The 23,321-nt window shown below is 44.5% G+C and overlaps 1 protein-coding gene across 5 annotated transcripts in view; it reads right to left on the bottom strand.

Moving 5' to 3' along the window:
• LOC141126752 (ecto-ADP-ribosyltransferase 5-like) overlaps positions 1-23,321 on the bottom strand; it is a 102,565-nt gene that overhangs the window by 11,482 nt on the left and 67,762 nt on the right. The window lies entirely within an intron of this gene.

The following is a 23,321-nucleotide window of genomic DNA, read 5'->3' as shown; positions in this document are numbered from 1 at the left end:
ACTGCATACATGGCCCAAGAGACTGTCAGAGACTGCATACATGGCCCAAGAGACTGTCAGTGACTGCATACATGGCTCAAGAGACTTTCAGAAACTGCATACATGGCTCAAGAGACTATAAGAGACTGCGGACATGGCCCAAGAGACTGTCAGAGACTACATACATGGCCAAGAGACTGTCAGAGACTGCATACATAGCTCAAGAGACCGTAAGAAACTGCAGACATGGCACAAGAGATGACCAGAGACTGCATACATGGCCCAAAAGACTGTCAGAAACTGCATACATGGCTCAAGAAACTATAAGAGACTGCATACATGTGGGGAGTTACAGAGAGAGACAGAGGGGGTGACAGAGAGAAAGGGGGTGACAGAGAGAAAGGGGGTGACAGAAAGAGACAGAGGGGGTGACAGAGAGAGAGACAGAGGGGGTGACAGAGAGACAGAGGGGGGTGACAGAGAGAGAGGAGTGTGACAGAGAGAGAAGGGGTGAAAAAGACAGAGGGGTGACAGAGAGAGAGAGGGGGTGACAGAGAGGGGTGATGAGGGGTCAGAGAGAGGGACCCCCTAGCCCTGTCTGCAGTCCCTCAAGTGCCCCTATGTCCCAGTGGTGTGTGTAATGCTCAGTACGGTACCTTGAATGCCAGTAGGATGTCCATGATGGCAAGCAGCTGGCAAGACCCATTTTCATTCTGGGTGAGGACAGGAAGTGCTGTGTTCCTTCCATCAGATCTATGATGTGACATGGAGCGGCCCCTGGATGCTTGCATTTTATTCCCGTCCTTGCTCTCTGAAATCCCAGTCATTCTGTCCTCCAGGCCTGGGAGAAGTGAGGAGGTTTAAGGAGTCCAGGTGTTCCAGGGTCTGGGAGGTGTTGTGCCCGATGTTCCTGGTGTCTTGCTGCTCTCCTTTCCCCGGCTTCCATCTCCTGGGCCACTCGCTCGTACTATGTAGACCGGGTGATGTCATCCTGCCCACCTCTTGAGGCCTTCACTGTCCCGTTCCTCGCACCAGCTGCCACCGGCCCTGCTAAACTGTGTACAGGTGCGAGCAGGGCCGGCGCTAAGATAAAAACAGAGTGGGGAACTCCTAATCTGATCCCTGATTCCGGGGGGGGGGGCTCTTGCCCCCCCTTGCCCCTACCTGCAGACGCCCATGAGCTCAGAACAGAATTTAAACATAAACGAGAGAAGGCAGTGAATGAGGAGAGGGTGCTAAGCACCGTTTACTTCTCAGGGGGGAAGAGTGTGAGGTAAAAATAGTGTCACATTCGTCCAAGACAGTCATTGAGTCATGGAAATAAGATAAAGAAAGCAGAATTGCACTTTTGTTAGGAATAACAGGTTTCATCCTACAACTGGCAGGCATGTTAGTGGTTAAAGTTAGTGATGAGTCAGAGCAGGTTAGTGCGCCGTAGATCCGGAGGTTGTGCAGGTGGTTGCTGCATCTGAGAAGCAGGTGGAGGAGAGTTAAGCAGGCTACTAAACTGGGGCCTGCTTAACTAATACAATACAATACAATACATTGCGTGGGTTTGACGTAGGTAGACAATTTGGTTTAGCAATTCTGTGTGCGCTGTCAATGGATATATCAGATTGGCTCAGTTGGGGGAAGAGCAGGAGAAATAAATGTTGTAGGTAGATTAGATCTTGAAGTTTTACGGTTTCTGGTATGCCCCTGAACTTGATGTTATTCCTCCTGGAGCGATCCTCTAAATCTGCCACTTTGGCTTGAAGGAAACTGATTTCTTCAGTGTGGTGACCATAGGCATCCGCCATTTCATTATAAACTGTAGTGTGTTCTGTTACCGCTTTCTCTAGGTCCACTGTGCGCTCCTCTACTTGATCAACTCTTTGCTTTAGCGTGGAAATAGAGGCACGCAGTTCATTACCTAAGTCCCTTTGCATAGATAGCAGCATTAGCTTTAAAGTTTGCTCTGATGCTGGCTGGTCACTAGCAGGGAGGGCTGCAAGGGAATCTGAACGATTCTCCTCAAGGCTTGTGTCTGCCTGTGACTCCCAGTGTTGCTTTTGAATGAAGAGGTTCTTTAGTAGGGGAAAGTGCTGGGGACAGTGCTGCCCTCTTACCTCTGTCAGAGGGTGATTGCTGGGGTGATCCAGGGTCGAGTGCCAAGTTGTCCATCGGTTCTGATTGCTCAGTGAGTCCCTGTGAGCCGCCGGTGTTCTGTGTGGAGGCAAGAGACCCGATCCGGTGCCATCTAGGAGTCCCTGCATTGTCCGCTTGGAAAAGAAGTCCAGGAGGTGGCGTGGCTTGTAGAGGCTGCTGTATTTCTTTTTGGACATGCCTGTAAGCCGCGGAGGATGAGGGCTCCCCTCTGGTGTGTCAGGGAGGGGAGAGATGCTGCAAGGTAACGCTAAGAGCCGCTTAATGTCCCGAGACCGAGCGGAGCTGTGTGATTAGGCATCCATCTTGCTCCACGGCCGGCCACGCCCCATATTATATCTTTTCATGTGACAACAGTGAAGAAATGACACTTTGCTACAATGTAAAGTAGTGAGTAGGGATGAGCCGAACACCCCCCTGTTCGGTTCGCACCAGAACATGCGAACAGGAAAAAAGTTCGTTCGAACATGCGAACACCGTTAAAGTCTATGGGACACGAACATGAATAATCAAAAGTGCTAATTTTAAAGGCTTATATGCAAGTTATTGTCATAAAAAGTGTTTGGGGACCTGGGTCCTGCCCCAGGGGACATGGATCAATGCAAAAAAAAGTTTTAAAAACGGCCGTTTTTTCAGGAGCAGTGATTTTAATAATGCTTAAAGTCAAACAATAAAAGTGTAATATCCCTTTAAATTTCGTACCTGGGGGGTGTCTATAGTATGCCTGTAAAGGGGCGCATGTTTCCTGTGTTTAGAACAGTCTGACAGCAAAATGACATTTTAAAGGAAAAAACTCATTTAAAACTACCCGCGGCTATTGCATTGCCGACAATACACATAGAAGTTCATTGATAAAAACGGCATGGGAATTCCCCAAAGGGGAACCCCGAACCAAAATTAAAAAAAAAAAATGACGTGGGAGTCCTCCTAAATTCCATACCAGGCCCTTCAGGTCTGGTATGGATATTAAGGGGAACCCCGGCCAAAATTTAAAAAAAAAATGACGTGGGGTTCCCCCTAAATTCCATACCAGACCCTTCAGGTCTGGTATGGATTTTAAGGGGAACCCCGCGCCAAAAAAAAAAAAAAAAAACGGCGTGGGGTCCCCCCAAAAATCCATACCAGACCCTTATCCGAGCACGCAACCTGGCAGGCCGCAGGAAAAAAGGGGGGGACGAGAGTGCGGCCCCCCTCCCTCCTGAACCATACCAGGCCACATGCCCTCAACATTGGGAGGGTGCTTTGGGGTAGCCCCCCAAAACACCTTGTCCCCATGTTGATGAGGACAAGGGCCTCATCCCCACAACCCTGGCCGGTGGTTGTGGGGGTCTGCGGGCGGGGGGCTTATCGGAATCTGGAAGCCCCCTTTAACAAGGTGACCCCCAGATCCCGGCCCCCCCCCCTGTGTGAAATGGTAAGGGGGTACGTAAGTACCCCTACCATTTCACGAAAAAAGTGTCAAAAATGTTAAAAATGACAAGAGACAGTTTTTGACAATTCCTTTATTTAAATGCTTCTTCTTTCTTCTATCTTCCTTCATCTTCTGGTTCTTCTGGCTCTTCTGGTTCTTCCTCCGGCGTTCTCGTCCAGCATCTCCTCCGCGGCGTCTTCTATCTTCTTCTCCTCGGGCCGCTCCGCACCCATTATCATGGGGGAGAGGCTCCCGCTCTTCTCTTCTTCTTTTCTTCTCTTCTTCATTTTCTTCTCCGGGCCGCTCCGCAATCCATGCTGGCATGGAGGGAGGCTCCCGCTGTGTGACGGCGCTCCTCGTCTGACAGTTCTTAAATAACGGGGGGCGGGGCCACCCGGTGACCCCCCCCCCCCCCTCTGACGCACGGTGACTTGACGGGACTTCCCTGTGACGTCACGGGGAATGCCGCAGGGAAGTCCCGTCATGTCCCGTGCGTCAGAGGGGGCGGGGTCACCGGGTGGCCCCGCCCCCCGTTATTTAAGAACTGTCAGACGAGGAGCGCCGTCACACAGCGGGAGCCTCCCTCCATGCCAGCATGGATTGCGGAGCGGCCCGGAGAAGAAAATGAAGAAGAGAAGAAGAGAAGAAAAGAAGAAGAGAAGAGCGGGAGCCTCCCCCCCATGCCATGGGTGTGGAGCGGCCCGAGGAGAAGAAGATAGAAGACGCCGCAGAGGAGATGCTGGACGAGAACGCCGGAGGAAGAACCAGAAGAGCCAGAAGAACCAGAAGATGAAGGAAGATAGAAGAAAGAAGAAGCATTTAAATAAAGGAATTGTCAAAAACTGTCTCTTGTCATTTTTAACATTTTTGACACTTTTTTCGTGAAATGGTAGGGGTACTTATGTACCCCCTTACCATTTCACACAGGGGGGGGCCGGGATCTGGGGGTCACCTTGTTAAAGGGGGCTTCCAGATTCCGATAAGCCCCCCGCCCGCAGACCCCCACAACCACCGGCCAGGGTTGTGGGGATGAGGCCCTTGTCCTCATCAACATGGGGACAAGGTGTTTTGGGGGGCTACCCCAAAGCACCCTCCCAATGTTGAGGGCATGTGGCCTGGTATGGTTCAGGAGGGAGGGGGGGCCGCACTCTCGTCCCCCCCTCTTTTCCTGCGGCCTGCCAGGTTGCGTGCTCGGATAAGGGTCTGGTATGGATTCTTGGGGGGACCCCACGCCGTTTTTTTTTTTTTTTTGGCGCGGAGTTCCCCTTAAAATCCATACCAGACCTGAAGGGTCTGGTATGGAATTTAGGGGGAACCCCACGTCATTTTTTTTTTTAAATTTTGGCCGGGGTTCCCCTTAATATCCATACCAGACCTGAAGGGCCTGGTATGGAATTTAGGGGGACTCCCACGTCATTTTTTTTTTTTAATTTTGGTTCGGGGTTCCCCTTTGGGGAATTCCCATGCCGTTTTTATCAATGAACTTCTATGTGTATTGTCGGCAATGCAATAGCCGCGGGTAGTTTTAAATGAGTTTTTTCCTTCAAAATGTCATTTTGCTGTCAGACTGTTCTAAACACAGGAAACATGCGCCCCTTTACAGGCACACTATAGACACCCCCCAGGTACGAAATTTAAAGGGATATTACACTTTTATTGATTGACTTTAAGCATTATTAAAATCACTGCTCCTGAAAAAACGGCCGTTTTTAAAACTTTTTTTTGCATTGATCCATGTCCCCTGGGGCAGGACCCAGGTCCCCAAACACTTTTTATGACAATAACTTGCATATTAGCCTTTAAAATTAGCACTTTTGATTTCTCCCATAGACTTTTAAAGGGTGTTCCGCGGCATTCGAATTTGCCGCGAACACCCCAAATTGTTCGCTGTTCGGCGAACTTGCGAACAGCCAATGTTCGAGTCGAACATGAGTTCGACTCGAACTCGAAGCTCATCCCTAGTAGTGAGTGTACAGCTTGTATAACGGTGTAAATTTGTTGTCCCCTCAAAATAACTCAACACACAGCCTTTAATGTCTAATTTTCAGTGGTTTTTATTGTAGTTTTTCACAGTACAGGAAAAGACCTTGACATCAATTTTTAACTTTTAACAGTTTGCATACTTTTTCAAATGTCTAATAAAGGTACTGTATAAACAGTATATCTTTTGTTCTTTTAAGACTATTTTTCTAAGGTTCTAGTACCTGTTTTGCCTTTCCTACTACATCAGTTGTGGTTTAAAGAACATACTATACTGTGGATTTTCTATCTTGAGCAGTATATCATAGTCTGTAGGCTTATGTTGTTTTCTTGATGTAGGTCCCAGAGCACGCCCCCCCGAACCAGGAGACACTCACACCCCAGTAAATCTCTGGGTGGGCCCGGTTACCCAGACCACAGAGGGACGCCCTCCAGATTCCGCAATGTCAGGGTCTTAGGCAGGATAAAAGGGGGATAGATAATAGAAATGAGGAAAGAAGAACTTGGAGGGGATGAGAGACAGGATTGGGGGGGGGTAATCCACGCTCCTGGTCTTGTTATTCAGGAAGGGTCCTGCTTAGTAATTGTCCGGGGGTCATTTGTCAAGTATCTGATCCATGGGTCCCATATTTTATTAAACAACTTAATTTTATCCTGTTAATCTTTCTTTTAGCATAAGCCAGGACATTTTAGTTGGTCGAATGGTAGGGCTGCTGACTTTCAGTTTCTTGCTATTGTAATTTTTGCTGAGATGAATATAAATGTGAGGAGCCTTTTTTGTTTTTTTGAGGCTTCTATTACCCTGCTACCCAAGAGTGCATGCTTTGTGGACTTATTGAGGTTAATCAGTGTAAGAGTGTATATAAAAATGTAGACCTTGATCCAAAACCTCCGTACCTTGGGACACGTCCACCATATATGGTATGCCGTTCCCATCTGACCGCAGCACCGAAAGCACTCTGGAGTAGCTCTGGGCACAAATTTTGCCAGTCTAGCCAGTACCATATACCACCTTAGTAGAACCTTATAATTTGCTTCTATAATGAAGGTATTAACAAGCGATCTAGAGGCTGCTATTGCTATCGCGTGCCATTCCTCTAGGTCCAGGGTTTCTTGTAAGTCCTGGTCCCATTGAGTCATATAGGTCAATTTTACTGAGACATATGTCAAAATTGTATATATTGCTGATATGTGACCTCTAATGTTATTATCTTGTCGACACATGTGTTCCATGGGAGACATTGTTACTAGGTCTCCTTTGCATGCTAAGGTTTGTACATAATGGTGTATTTGGGTGAATCTGTAGTATTCAGAGTTTGATATTTATCTATTAGTAAGCTTTTGGATAGCATACCTTTGTGGTCACAGAGAGTCTGCTATCCTCATAAAGCCCTTGTTGGACCACCACTCAAATTTCTCTATTACCCAAGAGAGGTGCAAGCTGATTATGGGGTGATTTAAATTTCTGTGTCCTTTAAAGTGTGTCCCAAATGTCTAACGACAAGGGGAGAGTGGGGCATAATATGGTCGGTAGCCACATAATATGGGGAATTGGGTTGGGGTGACAGGAGAAAGACTCCATGGTCATCCATAGTGCTTGGGGTTGTTGGGAGTGAAACTTAGTGAGCTGGGACAACTGGGCAGCATAGAAGTATTTCTGCAGATCAGGCAGTCCAAGACCTCCCTTTTGTTTTGGTGTAAACAAGGTAGCTTTGTTCATTTTTATTGGAGGTATGAGGATTTTCAGCGCCATCTAATGTCTGTTTATTTTATTTTTTCAGACATCTGATATAATGATGATAACTTACCTATAATTTCATGTTACATATTATATTGGGCCCATAATGGAGGCCTTCATGTTGTAAACATTTTTTTCTATCTGATAAAATCACAAATATTTAAAAAGTCTATAAATAAGTAGTACCTAACTCATTTTCAGATATTCAATTCAAATAGAATTTGGTTCAAATCAAACTCAAATCGAATATGGACAAAAAATTCTAATTGAATCAAGCAAAAAAACTAAATGAAAACTAAACAAATTACGAAAACAAATTATTCCAACATAATGAATGTAACTAAATGCAGTGTTTAGCTTAACAAATCCATCCAAAACTAAACAATTTTTGTTTTCATTCTGCACATGTCTGTGGCAAAAGGGCAAGTTCTCGCCTTAAAATTTAATAATGGACTGGACATGGTGGCCACCAGGTGGCTTGAGAGAGTGCCAGCCTGAGTTAGCCATCATTTACATTATGCAAATATTTATAGGAATTTCTAAGTAAGTTTTTTTAGGTTTGTTACGGAAAAGGCGTGTCACCCTCACATGGGGGTGGGGCCCCGTTTCATCTGTACTTATGTTTATATATATTATAGAGTGTATTTACACTGCTTTGTTGCTCTCGGCTGAGAGTAATTAATATTTAAGTAAAAGAAACAGGTGCGCTAATCTATAAGAATATTCATAGTGCAAAAATACACATGACACAAATTTAAGGGCATAAAGTCCACTCCTGCAAAAGCAATTGTATAAAAATAAATTAAAAAAATTAATGAAATGACTCATAAAGTGAAAAATATACGATTCAGTTCATAAAAGGTGTATAAAAAAAATGTGCATACAAAGATGTGCATAAAAAAATGTTCAACTGGCAAACCCTTATAGAAAAGGGAACTAAGTGAACCAAGTATGTGAAAAACTTCTGTGCTCTTCAAGGGAATTGGGTGAATTAAATATAAGGCAACTTCAGTGCTCTTCAAAACACAAAGACTTTAATATCCCATCATCACATAGATTTACTTCTTACCAGATAGCACTATTTTAAAGCATTGCATAATAATCCCACCATGCTCCATCAGAGGCGGGACTTCGTCTGACAGCCAGGTAAGCAGGAGATCCCCGCTCTGTATAATCCGGCGGCGCTCGCCTAGTGGGACTTAACGGAGAATGGGAGGAGGTGCACCGCCGCTAAGGATGAGCTTCAAGTTCGAGTCGAACTCATGTTCGACTCGAACATCGACTGTTCGCCACTTCGCCGAACAGTGAACAATTTGGGGTGTTTGCGGCAAATTCAAAAGCCACAGAACACCCTTTAAAAGTCTATGGGAGGAACCAAAAGTGCTAATTTTAAAGGATTATATGCAAGTTATTGTCATAAAAAGTGTTTGGGGACCTGTTCCCCTGTTGTAGCAAATTGGAGCATGCTCTGCTGGGGTTTTTGCCTTCCTCTGGATCAACTGAGGGTATAAAATTGGATATATTGGATTGTACGATAGTTTTTATTTTATTTATTTATTGTTTTTAAGGTTGAACTGGATTGATTGTGTCTTTTTTCAACCTGACTAACTATGTAACTATGTAACAAGCCGACCTCAATGTACTGTCTAATTGGGCAACTATGTGGCAAATGAGATTTAATGTTGATAAATGTAAAGTTATGCATTTGGTGGCTAGGAATATGCATGCATCATACATATTATATGCATGCATCATACATACTAGGGGGAGTACAACCAGTGGCATCTCCAGCTTTCATATTCAGGGGGGGCACATGGGGGGACAGGGACAAAAGTAGGGGGGCAACTATAAAATGCAATTATATATATATATAGCTCTTTTCCTACTGTATTGGGCCCCCCAGGGTGGCAGAAAACAAGAGATATATGTCACCAGCATACCAAGAAAAAATAAGGGTCCAAAGCAGTGGGAGAACTATCAGGGTTGCAAAGGTTGTCTTGCCACCGGGCACTGGTGTTCTGCCACTGTGGGGTTTCCCAGCCTCCTCTTGCTGTCCTGCTCCTGCTATTGACAGTGCTGGTCTGGCATCTCTTGGAATTTACAGGCTGGTTCTCCTGTCCTAAGAACGGGAGAAATCAGTCTGTTTTTTCAGTAACTGAGAGTCCTGGTGGAGTCCCTCCTGCAACTCGTTCTTCTCCCTGCCAATGAGAATGCAGGGGAAGGAGCAGATCGGGTGGCTGTGGTTGTGTGAGCGCTCGCATTATGCAGTGTCAGCAAGCAGAGGGAAGGGGGAGGAATCACCTGCAGGAGCTGACTGGGGACTCTCTCCCTCTCAATAGAGACTGTGTTACTCCATCGGCGGCCTGAGTAAGATGCGACGCATCCGCTATGAATGCAAACAAAAAGACAATTTTGGATCATGCTTTGCCAGGTTTTCGCCTTCCTCTGGATCAACTGTGGGTGAAGGATTGTGTATATGGGATTGTATTTTTTTTTTCTTGGTTCTACTAGATGGACTTGTGTCGTTTTCCAACCTGACTAACTATGTAATTATGTAATTATTAGAGTTAAAAAAGTGCGGAAACTTTTTAAAGAACCCTCGTACAATAAAAAATAAAAAAAAAATTGCAATGATGATTAAGTACCACCAAAAGGAGGCTCTTATTATCTGTAGTCCTAACTCTGTACATTTATGAAAGCCTTCATAGTAGAAGAACATGCATTCTAATGGATAGGTAGAGGGCAGGTGAGCCTGAAGGTGACCTCTTCAATGTGCTCCTTGCTGTGAAGGCCAGTTATAGGTGGGGGCAGTGGCCAGTTGGTTGTTACTGATGTAATACTGGTAAGGGAATGCACTGGACACCTTTGCTGCCATTGTGTTATGTGCTGGGTGTCCAGTGTGCCTCTGTGCCTTTGGGGAAGGGTGGGCCCCATCCAGGCTCACCTGCCCTCTATCTATCCATTAGAATGCATGTGCTTCTACAATGAAGGCTCTTTTAAATTTAAAGAATTAGGACTGTAGATAATAATGGGATGCCTTGGAGCGGCTCTGCAGCTTGTGCATGCATTTGCAAATGTGTGCTAACTAAACCCCTGCTTTTAACACAAATTGTTAGACAGGCTAATTCATTTGGTAGCAGGCTGGCTGGCGAGTTGAGCTGGGAATTTTCTTTGTTTTTTTTGTTTTTTTAAGTGCTCTTGTCATGAGAAGTAAGCAGCTAAATTCACCTCTCACCTCAAAAACAGTAACTCTCAAGTTCCCACTCTTCACACCGCACAATGTCGTCATCAACTCAAAAGCCCCGACCCTGGGACCCTCCAGCAGGGAATTTTCTCATTTACCTTAGAATGTCAAAGGCTTGGGCACCCTCTTCTGTATTGATCAGTGATAAAGTAGTTGAGAAAGCAGGCCAGCCCTTGATTCTCTAGGTAAGTCCAAATTTCCAAATCGCACCACTGGCTCTGCAGAGTGGTGCCAAAACTATGCAGGCACTGTCAGGTGGAAGACCAATCTGCTGCTGTTTAAAGAAAAAGTCACATTCCCATTTTAACTGTGTGTTCTGTTTCCCAAGGGACATATTACATTGCATTTTTCCCATCTTCCTGTGTGCTGTCTAATGCTTGTTGTGAGGTCAGACATGGCATCCCTCCTCCCTCCGCAGCTGTCCGACAATGCAGCTAGCAAGGAGATGCCTGCATTGACAAAGTGCACTTTTCTCCATCTCCAAGCTTTTAATGGTCATCCTGGAACCCTGTATCTAACAAGCCTCCATTTCTCATTAGCAGCTTGTTTTAGGCAAGTGCTTGGTGATAGAGTACTAGCTGCATTGCCGGACAACCATGAAAGGAAGGGGGTGTCCTCTCCGACAATCACAGCTAGTCTTAGACAGCACATAGTAATACATGAACTTTGCTGACTCCCCCCAACCCCCCACAGAACACAATTTAAAAATGAAAGAGAGATTTCTTCTTTAACCACTTCAGCCCCGGAAGGATTTACCCCCTTCCTGACCAGAGCACTTTTTACAATTTGGCACTGCGTCGCTTTAACTGCTAATTGCGTGGTCATGCAATGCTGTACCCAAACGAAATTGGTGTCCTTTTCTTCCCACAAATAGAACTTTCTTTTGATGGTATTTGATCACCTCTGCCGTTTTTATTTTTTGCGCTATAAACGGAAAAAGACCAAAAGTTTTGAAAAAAAAAATGATGTTTTCTACTTTTTGTTATAAAAAAATCCAATAAACCCAATTTTAGTCATACATTTAGGCCAAAATGTATTCGGCCACATGTCTTTGGTAAAAAAATGTCAATAAGTGTATATTTATTGGCTTGCGCAAAAGTTATAGCGTCTACAAGCTAGGGTACATTTTTTGGAATTTACACAGCTTTTAGTTTATGACTGCCTATGTCATTTCTTGAGGTGCTAAAATGGCAGGGCAGTACAACCCCCCCCCCAAATGACCCCATTTTGGAAAGTAGACACCCCAAGGAAATTGCTGAGAGGCATGTTGAGCCCATTGAATATTATTTTTTTTGTCCCAAGTGAGTGAATAATGACAAAAAAAAAAAATACAAAAAGTTGTCACTAAATGATATATTGCTCACACAGGCCATGGGCATATGTGGAATTGCACCCCAAAATACATTCAGCTGCTTCTCCTGAGTACGGGGATACCACATGTGTGGGGCTTTTTGGGAGCCTAGCCGCGTACGGGGCCCCGAAAACCAATCACCGCCTTCAGGATTTCTAAAGGCGTAAATTTTTGATTTCACTTCTCACTACCTATCACAGTTTTGAAGGCCATAAAATGCCCAGATGGCACAACCCCCCCCCCAAATGACCCCATTTTGGAAAGTAGACACCACAAGCTATTTGCTGAGAGGCATGTTGAGTCCATGGAATATTTTATATTTTGACACAAGTTGCGGGAAAGTGACATTTTTTTTTTTTTTATTGCACAAAGTTGTCACTAAATGATATATTGCTCACACAGGCCATGGGCATATGTGGAATTACACCCCAAAATACATTTAGCTGCTTCTCCTGAGTACGGGGATACCACATGTGTGGGACTCTTTGGGAGCCTAGTCGCGTACAGGGCCACGAAAACCAATCTCTGCCTTCAGGATTTCTAAGGGTGTAAATTTTTGATTTCACTCTTTACTGCCTATCACAGTTTCAGAGGCCATAGAATGCCCAGGTGGCACAACCCCCCCCCCCAAATGACCCCATTTTGGAAAGTAGACACCCCAAGCTATTTGCTGAGAGGCATGGTGAGTATTTTGCAGCTCTCATTTGTTTTTGACAATGAAGAAAGACAAGAAAAAACATTTTTTTTTCTTTTTTCAATTTTCAAAACTTTGTGACAAAAAGTGAGGTTTGCAAAATACTCACTATACCTCTCAGCAAATAGCTTGGGGTGTCTACTTTCCAAAATAGGGTCATTTGGGGGGGTTTTGTGCCACCTGGGCATTCCATTGCCTCCGAAACTGTGATAGGCAGTGAAGAGTGAAATTCAAAAATTTACGCCCTTAGAAAGCCTAAAGGCCCTGCTTGGTTTTGGGGGTCCCGTACGCGGCTAGGCTCCCAAAAAGTCTCACACATGTGGTATTCCCGTACTCAGGACAAGCAACAGAATGTATTTTGGGGTGTAATTTCACATATTCCCATGGCATGTTTGAGCAATATATCATTTAGTGACAACTTTGTTCAAAAAAAAAAAAATTGTCTCTTTCCTACAACTTGTGTCACAATATAAAATATTCCATGGACTTGACATGCCTCCCAGCAAATAGCTTGGGGTGTCTGCTTTCCAAAATGGGGTCATTTGGGGAGGTTTTGAACTGTCCTGGCATTTTATGAACAACATTTAGAAGCTTATGTCACTCATAACCCACTCTAACCACTTGAAGACAAAGCCCTTTCTGACACTTTTTGTTTACATGAAAAAAAAAAAAAAAATTGCAAGAAAATTACTTTGAACCCCCAAACATTATATATTTTTTTAAAGCAAATGCCCTACAGATTAAAATGGTGGGTGTTTCATTTTTTTTTTTTCACACAGTATTTGCGCAGCGATTTTTCAAACGCATTTTTTGGGGAAAAACACACTTTTTTAAATTTTAATGCACTAAAACACACTATATTGCCCAAATGTTTGATGAAATAAAAAAGATGATCTTAGGCCGAGTACATGGATACCAAACATGACATGCTTTAAAATTGCGCACAAACGTGCAGTGGCAACAAAATAAATACATTTTTAAAAGCCTTTAAAAGCCTTTACAGGTTACCACTTTAGATTTACAGAGGAGGTCTACTGCTAAAATTACTGCCCTCGATCTGACCTTCGCGGTGATACCTCACATGCATGGTGCAATTGCTGTTTACATTTGACGCCAAACCAACGCTTGCGTTCGCCTTAGCGCTAGAGCAGGGGGGGACAGGGGTGCTTTTTTTTTTTGCTTTTTTATCTTATTTTTAAACTGTTCCTTTCATTTTTTTTTTTTTTTTTTTAATCATTTTTATTGTTATCTCAGGGAATGTAAATATCCCCTATGATAGCAATAGGTAGTGACAGGTACTCTTTTTTGAAAAAATTGGGGTCTATTAGACCTTAGATCTGTCCTCTGCCCTCAAAGCATCTGACCACACCAAGATCGGTGTGATAAAATGCTTTCCCAATTTCCCAATGGCGCTGTTTACATCCGGCGAAATCTAAGTCATGAAATGCTCGCAGCTTCCGGTTTCTTAGGCCATAGAGATGTTTGGAGCCACTCTGGTCTCTGATCAGCTCTATGGTCAGCTGGCTGAATCACCGGCTGCATTTTCAGATTCCCTGTTGAGACAGGAGAGCCAGAGAAAAACACAGAAGACGGTGGGGGGGGCATTCCCTCCCACTGCTTGTAAAAGCAGTCTAGAGGCTAATTAGCCACTAGGATTGCTTTTACATGCTGAAAAGAATGATACCAAAATGATACCTAAACCTGCAGGCATCATTCTGGTATAACCACTCAAAGTCGTGAATGGCGTACCTGAAGACAAAAAAATGGTTAACAATAAAACACAGTAAACGGTAAAGTATAAAAATTTGCATACCTGAAAAGCAAACATGATAAAACATAATAACAATAAAACAATTCAGAATAGAATACAGTAAAAAAGAGCAGAACAATAGAGAGAGAATAGAGAGAGAGAGAGAACAATAAAACGACAACTTTATATATATATATATATATATATATATATATATATATATATATACTTTTTTTTGTAAATAACTTTTATAACGGTAACCAGTTCCAGGTTCGGGTCTCTCAAAATGCGATGGCATCTTGGGAGACCCTGTGAAAGTGTGCCTAGTTTGTGCAATGCTGTACCCTACGCTAATACTCAACTAGTGCATGGTAGCGTTCAAAACATTCACCAATGCAAAGACCAGGAATGTCAGGACAGGAGGGACAATAATAGCGGGTGTCACGCCTATATCCGCGCTTGCTGCAGACACAACATCTTTTTTGGGGTGGTTCGTTGGGTAGGGGTACTCGGGAGGACATAAAGAAAATGCCTCTCATGCAGCCGACTGCATTTGGTTGGGGATGTGAATGGGGGAAGTACGGGCGCTGCAGAAGTGGTGGGTTCCCAATTAGGATTGGCCAATGCAGCAGGAAGGGCATTATGGGCACAACGGGCCTGTGTTTGTCTTCTTGTCCCGATTGGAGGCTGTCCCGAATCGGGATTTTCCATAAGGAAAATCGGGAATGTTGTTTTTTTTAATTTTTGGAGCAGCTGGCTCCAGCAAAATGGCGGCCGGCGACGCCGCTCGATCTTCCCCCTAGTGTTCAGTCAGTGGAGAGAGGAAGGGGGCTCGATCCGTGCAGTCAATGAATCGGCATCTTTAGCTGCACGGCCCCTTCCCTCTCCACTGAAGACACAGCGCCGCCGAAAAGTTCCCCAGCTCAGCTATTTCCGCCGGCAGGGGATCCTTACTTGCTGAGGGGAACTTTCTTGGCAGAACACCGGCCGCTCCTGGACGAGAGGAGGGTCTGCACTGAGGGGGGGCTGCATTGAGGGGGTCTGCACTAATTGAGGGGGGGTCTGCACTAATTGAGGGGGGGGGTCTGCACTAATAGAGGGGAGTCTGCACTAATAGAGGGGGCTGCACTAATTGAGGGGGGTCTGCACTAATTGAGGGGGGTATGCACTAATTGAGGGGGGTCTGCACTAATAGAGGGAGTTTTGCACTAATAGAGGGGGGTCTGCACTAATAGGGGGGAGCTGCACTAATAGAGGGGGGTCTGCACTAATAGAGGGGGGTCTGCACTAATAGAGGGGGGTCTGCACTAATAGAGGGGGGCTGCACTAATAGAGGGGGGGCTACACTAATAGGGGGGAGGCTGCACTGAGGGGGGGCTGCACTGAGGGGGGGCTGCACTAATAGAGGGGGGCTGCACTGAGGGGGGGCTGCACCAATTGAGGGGGGTCTGCACTAATAGAGGGGGGCTGCACTGAGGGGGGTCTGCACTAATAGGGGGGGCTGCACTGAGGGGGGGTCTGCACTAATAGAGGGGGGCTGCACTGAGGGGGTCTGCACTAATAGAGGGGGGCTGCACCGAGGGGACTAATAGAGGGGGTCTGCACTGATGGAGGGGGTCTGCACTGATGGAGGGGGTCTGCAATGATGGAGGGGGTTTGATTTGAGTAGTCACTTCCACCAAGAATTAGTGATACATTCAAGCAGATGCTGCAAATTTTATAGCTACATTTGTGACTATCGATGAGGCTCAAGCACACCGCTATCAGCGCAAAACAAAGTATTAGTGAAGAATGAAAACACGCGGGGGGGCATGGTCTGCCAGCGTCAGGAATGGATGCTTAGACACTGAGCTCGTCAGCCAAGGGAGAGCACTGGAGCCACTAGGGCCCAAACCACGGCACAATCCACAGCCATCCTACCTCTGCACAACCTGCTCATCATCCCCAGCCATGTCACGGCTGACCGAGCATTACCCGCAGAAGCTGACGGCCTTCTTCAAACCGCCAGACAAGGTCAGTCAAAGCCAAAATGGCGCCGGCGCGGCCGTGACTTCGGCGGCCTATACTGACCTCCCGGAAAATCCGGACCCCACAGGCACACCCGACTCCTACACCCACAAAACGAGAAAAAACCCCATTACTGGCAGCCCAGCGAAAGCCCGCATGCGGATGGAGCCAGCACCGCCGCCGTCACAGTCACCAGCACAAATAGAGGCCCAGGCTTTCAACCACTTCCAGGCGAACCAGGCCCTACTATGGCCTCTTTCCCCACCGCAGGACAGCTCGTGCTCGACACCACATTAAAGGAGATGCTCCTATCACTCCAATCCTCCTTAATGACAGACCTCTCATTCCTCTTTACCAGAATAAACACAGACTTACATAATATGGATGGAAGAGTAGCTCACTTAGAAAACAGCATGGAAGAATGCACCACTACTGTAAATGATCTCATTGACACTTATGATTTGGAAGATCGTTCCAGGAGGAACAATATCAAAATTAGAGGAGTTCCTGAGTCCATCTTACCGATAGATCTCCCTAAATATGCCAAGGAACTTATGCACATGATCCTCCCAGACGCATCACCCAGGGATCTACTTGTGGATCAGATCCACAGAATAGCCAAACCCTCACATCTCGCAGCCTCCGTCCCTAGAGATGTCCTAATGAGGGTGCACTTCTTCCATATAAAAGAAAAGCTCCTCACCACAGCCAGGAACAGTCCTGCATTCCCTGCTCCATAGGAAGGAATTCTACTGTTCCCTGACCTCTCTAAATATACCTTACAAAATGAGGAGACAACTCAACCCGATCACTAAAGGTCTACACAACTACAGAATCTTTTATAAATGGCGCTATCCAGCAACTCTTCTAGTAACAAGAAAGTGAGCTTCCCACGTCATCCAATCTCTCCACAAGGGCATGCAACTGCTTCACACCTGGGGAATCATCCTGGACCCACCGCAAGACACCAACCCGCCGTTGGAACAAAGACAGCCACATCCTTCCCGTCGCACCCATGGCCACCGTGATACCTGAATAGATCATCCCTATCCTCATCACATGGGACCTATGATCTACATATTATTGACTCTCCCTGGCTAATCAGCCTTTTGAATTGTTACCTTAGTTGAGTTTGACTTTATTAACCCCCGTAGTGGCTTAGTTGAAATTTATTTTCACTCTACCACATACCGTTCCGAGTGGTGGTATATCCACCCTGCTACAGTTATATACCAGTTCCAATTTTTCTAGTGCTCAGTTTTACTTGATAACATTCTTTCTTTTCAGCTACCAATTGCTTGTCTAGAGTGAACTTTGCCCTTACCGATTCCTCAGAATATTCGCCGACCTCCGGATCCGGAGAATCCACCAGCCTACTCCTAACTGTAAGTGTATCTATCTCTACAAATACTCACTCAGCGAGGACAATGCCATTTACAGTGCTGTCCCTCAATGCGAATGGACTCAATCACCCAGCTAAGAGACATTCACTATGGAAAACAGCTGTAGATCTGAAATGCGATATACTCTGTGTACAAGAGAATTTTAAGTCTACAGCTTCACCTATGTGTACAAACAAACATTTCTCTCTTCTCGGCTCCCTACACCTCCCAGAACAGAGGGGTGCTGATAGCAGTCAGAAATTCTGTATCATTTCAGCTAAAACAGAGCGTTTCCAACCCTGAAGGGCGATATATTATTCTTGTATGTACTACTAATAATATTGACTATATGTTGGTAAATCTCTATGCCCCAAATATCAAACAAATCTGCTTCCTTCGTGACCCGATGAACGTCCTACAGCCACTAAAACAAGGTCATGTAATCATATGTGGGATTACAATCTAGTCCCAGAAATACAACTAGACTCCACTTCAGCGAAGACACGCAGGGAGTCCCCTCTAAAAAATTTATAAGAACACATGATTTGTTTGATGTTTGTCGGTGTTTCCATGGAGAGGAGAGGGACTACACATACTTCTCTCCCCTTCAGCGGACATATTCCCGCATAGACCTGTTCCTTACAGATAAATGGTTGCTCCAAAACATCAGCGCAGCTGTCATCCACACCACGACTTGGTCGGACCACGCGCCTATCACCATCTCTATATCCGATTCTCCTCAGCAGAAAAATACATTTATCTGGAGAGCAAACAATTATATCCTACAACATCCGCAATACTCTCCTGAAATAAAAAAACATATCAAGGAATATTTTGAACTCAACGCAGGCTCAGTGTCCGAACCAGGTGTGGTGTGGAATGCGCACAAGGCATATACATGGGGCATACTACTAAAATTCAGTTCCCATTACAAAAAACAGAGGTCTAACTGCATTGACACCCTTACAACACAAATAGTCAAGTTGGAAAGCCTAAACAAGGCCAACCCTCACTCCTCACATTCAGCACAACTCTTGTCTCTTAGACAAGAACTCAGACTACACCTTCTCCACTCCTTTGAACACGTACAGAGAAAACTAAAAGCCACTTCGTACCCCACGTCTAATAAAGCATGTAAAGCTCTTGCCCAACACATCAAAGGTAGGAGAACTAAAAATAAAATTGATCACATATACCACCACCAAACGAAAGAAAAACGTAGAAATCCCCAAGAGATAGCTGATGCTTTCAGTGCCTATTATAGTGACTTATACAATCTTCAACACGACCCAAATACGCACCAACCCTCTACCAATGACATTCAAGACTTCCTCCAACAATTAAACTTTCCTTGTTATCATCAGAACAATTATCGCGACTAAACTACCCTTTTACAGAACAAGAGATCATAGTAGCCATAAAATCCCTCCCCCCAAATAAAGCACCAGGCCATGATGGTCTCACAGGGGAGTACTTTCAGGAATTTGCCCACCTATTAGCACCTCACTTAACTATATTTTTTAATGAAGCAGCAATTTCATCACGATTCCCCAGAGAATCCCTACAAGCGCTGATCATCACCCACCCCAAACAGGGAAAAGAACCTATGGCCCCCCAAAACTTTCGCCCGATCTCGCTCTTAAATCTAGACCTCAAAATCTATGCAAAAATGATAGCCACACGTCTATTACATGTCATGCCCACACTAATCCATAGAGATCAATCCGGTTTCACAACAGGTAGACAAGTGTCAGACGCCAATAGAAGACTGATCAATATCATCCACCATGCCGAAAGCACAGGAACGCCTTCTCTGCTCCTTTCACTGGATGAAGAGAAGGCGTTTGACAGAATCCACTGGAATTACCTTCATCAGGTCCTCCAGAAATTTGGGTTCAATGGATTAATTCTGGACGCCGTGTTTGCACTTTACACTACCTCAGCCCAAGTATACGCAGCAGATATGTTATCCTGATCATTTGCAATAACCAATGGTACTAGACAAGGGTGCCCACTATCCCCACTAATTTTTAATCTGCTCATGGAACCCCTTGCGGAACACATCAGGCAAAACCCAAAAATAGTAGGATTCAACATAGGCCAAACATCGCACAAGATCAGCTTATTCGCGGATGATGTCATCCTTATGCTAACCAACCCAACATCTTCCCTCATTGAGGTACAAAAAAACTTTCGAATGGTTTAGTAAAATATCATACTATAAGGTTAATGCTACAAAATCCTATGTCCTTGACCTAGGTCTAGACGCCACTGCCAGAAACCTACAGACACAGATATAACATATCTAGGGGTACAATTAATGAAAACAACAAAAAATCTTTTTAAATATAACTTCAAACCATTTCTCAACAAACTCCAAAAAGACGTACAACAATTAGCTAAACACAAACTGACTTGGTCGGGTAGAGTAGCAGATTTCAAAATGATACACCTACCCCAATTGCTATACCTATTTAGAACGATTCCTATCCCTATCCCAGCATACTACTTCCAATCCCTCCAAAACAATACTCAACAAGTTACTATGGAAAGGTAAAAAACCCAGATGTGCTAAAATTACACTCACCAAACATAAATATACAGGGGGAACTGGATCTATTGACTTTGACGATTACTATAGAGCTTCCATTCTGACTCAATTACAGGACTGGTTCCGCCCGCACCCCCAAACTCTGTGGGGACAATTGGAAGCAACATCACTTAAATTTAACAACTTACGTAGCTGGCTCTTAGGTATCCCTCTATCCCATATCTCAGGCATTATGTCCCACGATACGAGCCTCGGCTCTAGCATGGAAAAAACTAATAAACTCACATCAGACTCAACCAAATACATTCACACCACCTCTCCCATTAAACATCTTACAACACTGCACTATAGACCTGTCACTGAAACACTGGATGTCAAATGGTCTACATTACATGCAAGATCTATTTCATGAACACAACCTGTTATCTTTTCCGCAAATTCAACAAAAATTCAATATTCCTCACGCGGAACTCTTCACCTACACTTGAGTTAAACATTGCATCTATCAGGTCACTACAACACAATACAAACTCCCTCAGCACCTGACTAACCCCACTCCACAAATGAAAGGTATCTCCCTTTTTTTATAACGCCTTTCACCAAAAAAAAAGTTTTATCAAAGCAAAACCCCACCTCCATTGGGACGCAGACTTAGGCCACACTTTCAATGAAACCCAATGGTGGACAGCCTTAAGATCTATCTATACAGCCACTTATAGCTCCACGCTTTGGGAACTCACACCAAAAATATCATTAAGGTGGTATTTAACACCCACTAAACTAGCGTCTTTCAACAGCAAAACTTCAAATCTCTGTTGGAGATGCCAAGCGGAAAAAGGTGATTTGTTCCACATCCTTTGGTCGTGCTCCCACATACAAGCCTACTGGAGAACGATCTTTAACATTATATCAGACATAACACTCAGCCATGTACCTCCCACTCCTGCACTGGCATTGCTTAACCTAACAATCGATAATATCCCCTCGCCACAAAGGAAAGTTACAACCAATATCCTTTTGGCAGCCAGACTGAGTCTAACCAGACTCTGGAAAACCGACCAAATACCCACTGTAGAAAATACTTTAGACATGGTTAATCTACATTACAACTATGAAATGATATTCACCTCAACTAAAGGACTGATGGGGAAAACTCAAACAGGGTGGCTTCCCTGGACCCGGTGGTCCCGAGCAGCAACATTCATATAAACCAAATGCTTTGCTGGTGAATCTGTCTGTAAAAGAAACACATACTCTAGACCCTTTTGTTAAACTGAAACCATTGTTTTATTTTCATGATGCAATGTTCTAATCCATACTTGGAAAAACACACATGTAAACATATGTTAAGACATTTGATTTTAAAAAATTGGAATGTAACTATATATTCTTTGCTTGTAAAATTTTGAAATCCAATAAAAACTATTGATGAAAAAAAAAAAAAAAAAAAAGAATGAAAACATGATAATTCAACAGGAAACAGAAAGGTCACACACAAATGATGTCACTTCCTTCTGTCAAGCTTTATTCAAAATGAACAAGACATGCTGCCAGGTCCTATCTGGGAACCGCCCCTCTGACACATTTCAGTTTCACAGGCTTAATCGTAAAGATTAAGAGCATGAGAGTGAAATGTGTCAGTGATGGGTGGCACTGGTAGTGTCTTGTTTAGAACAGACAACTCAACTTTCCCGCATTTGGGTGTGGGCTCCCGGTCCCCCGCGAGCGCTGGGCGATCTCCCGGCTGAGAAAGAACACAAAGGGAATAAGGGGGGAAAAGGGTAGGGTAGATTGGCCCGCTAAGGACGGGCCCTAAAAGGGGTTACTTTTAGCAACAGAGTAATCAGTGATGCTGATATGATAAAAGCATTACAATTTATTCAATTATAAAACATGAAATACACGTATATAACTGGCAGTGCAAAAATATATTGCAGATTGATCAAACTGTCGCGAACATTGACTGACAAACAAGACACACTTGAAACAAAAAGTTAAGCTTGCCTAATCTGGGCTATTGCCTCAGTCCTTTTGTGACCCTAAGCCGAATGGGCACAGAGGCGGCCAGTGTCTAGATAGAAATGCTGATTTCGGGCTTGATTGAAAATTTGGAGGAGTCAGGTAAGGGCTGAGGCAATGAAGGAGTGGAGAGAAAATAGAGGAAAAGTGCTGGTGCTGATCTAATTAATAGACCCCAATGTTTGGTATTAATGTCGTGTTGAAAATGAGCTCATTAAAGCAGTAACTGATAGTAGTGGATTCCACTCGTGACCCTTTAGGGAAGTACAGAGCAGTTCTGTGCCACATGCGATATATGTATTGGGAAATTCTCCTTCAGGGGATAGCTATCTGCTGACGGCTTAATATGTGCTGAAATAATAAGCCATGGGGTCAGTCCTGTTTCCAGGCAGTATATTAGGGGTTAAATGTCCTTTAACTAGACGGCCATTTAGAACTTCAATGCGGGATTCAAATGTATCGGGTGACCTGATGTTAATTCTCAGTAAGTGGAACACTGACATATAGTAGTAATCGTGTCAGTACGTTACCAGTCCATGCACGAGTTGCATCCCGTTGGTCGGTGCAGTAGTCTCAAGCTCTGTGACTTGTTAACACTTGTGTGCTGATTTGACATGTTGGGAGTGAGAGCAGTGTCTCATGTAGGGATGAGCCGAACACCCCCCGGTTCGGTTCGCACCAGAACCCGCGAACGGACCGAAAGTTCGCACGAACGTTAGAACCCCATTGACGTCTATGGGACTCGAACGTTCGAAATCAAAAGTGCTCATTTTAAAGGCTAATTTGCATGGTATTGTCCTAAAAAGGGTTTGGGGACCCGGGTCCTACCCCAGGGGACATGTATCAATGCAAAAAAAACTTTTAAAAACGGCCGTTTTTTCGGGAGCAGTGATTTTAATGATGCTTAAAGTAAAAAAAAAAAAGTGAAATATTCCTTTAAATATCGTACCTGGGGGGTGTCTATAGTATGCCTGTAAAGTGACGCGTGTTTCCCATGTTTAGAACAGTCCCTGCACCAAATGTCATTTTTAAAGGAAAAAATCTCATTTAAAACTGCTTGCGGGTTTAAT

This window comes from Aquarana catesbeiana, linkage group LG02 (assembly GCF_042186555.1).
Source record: "Aquarana catesbeiana isolate 2022-GZ linkage group LG02, ASM4218655v1, whole genome shotgun sequence".
Lineage (NCBI taxonomy): Eukaryota > Metazoa > Chordata > Amphibia > Anura > Ranidae > Aquarana > Aquarana catesbeiana.
Note: the sequence above shows the minus strand (reverse complement) of the source record. Positions and strands in the feature narration are given on the sequence as shown.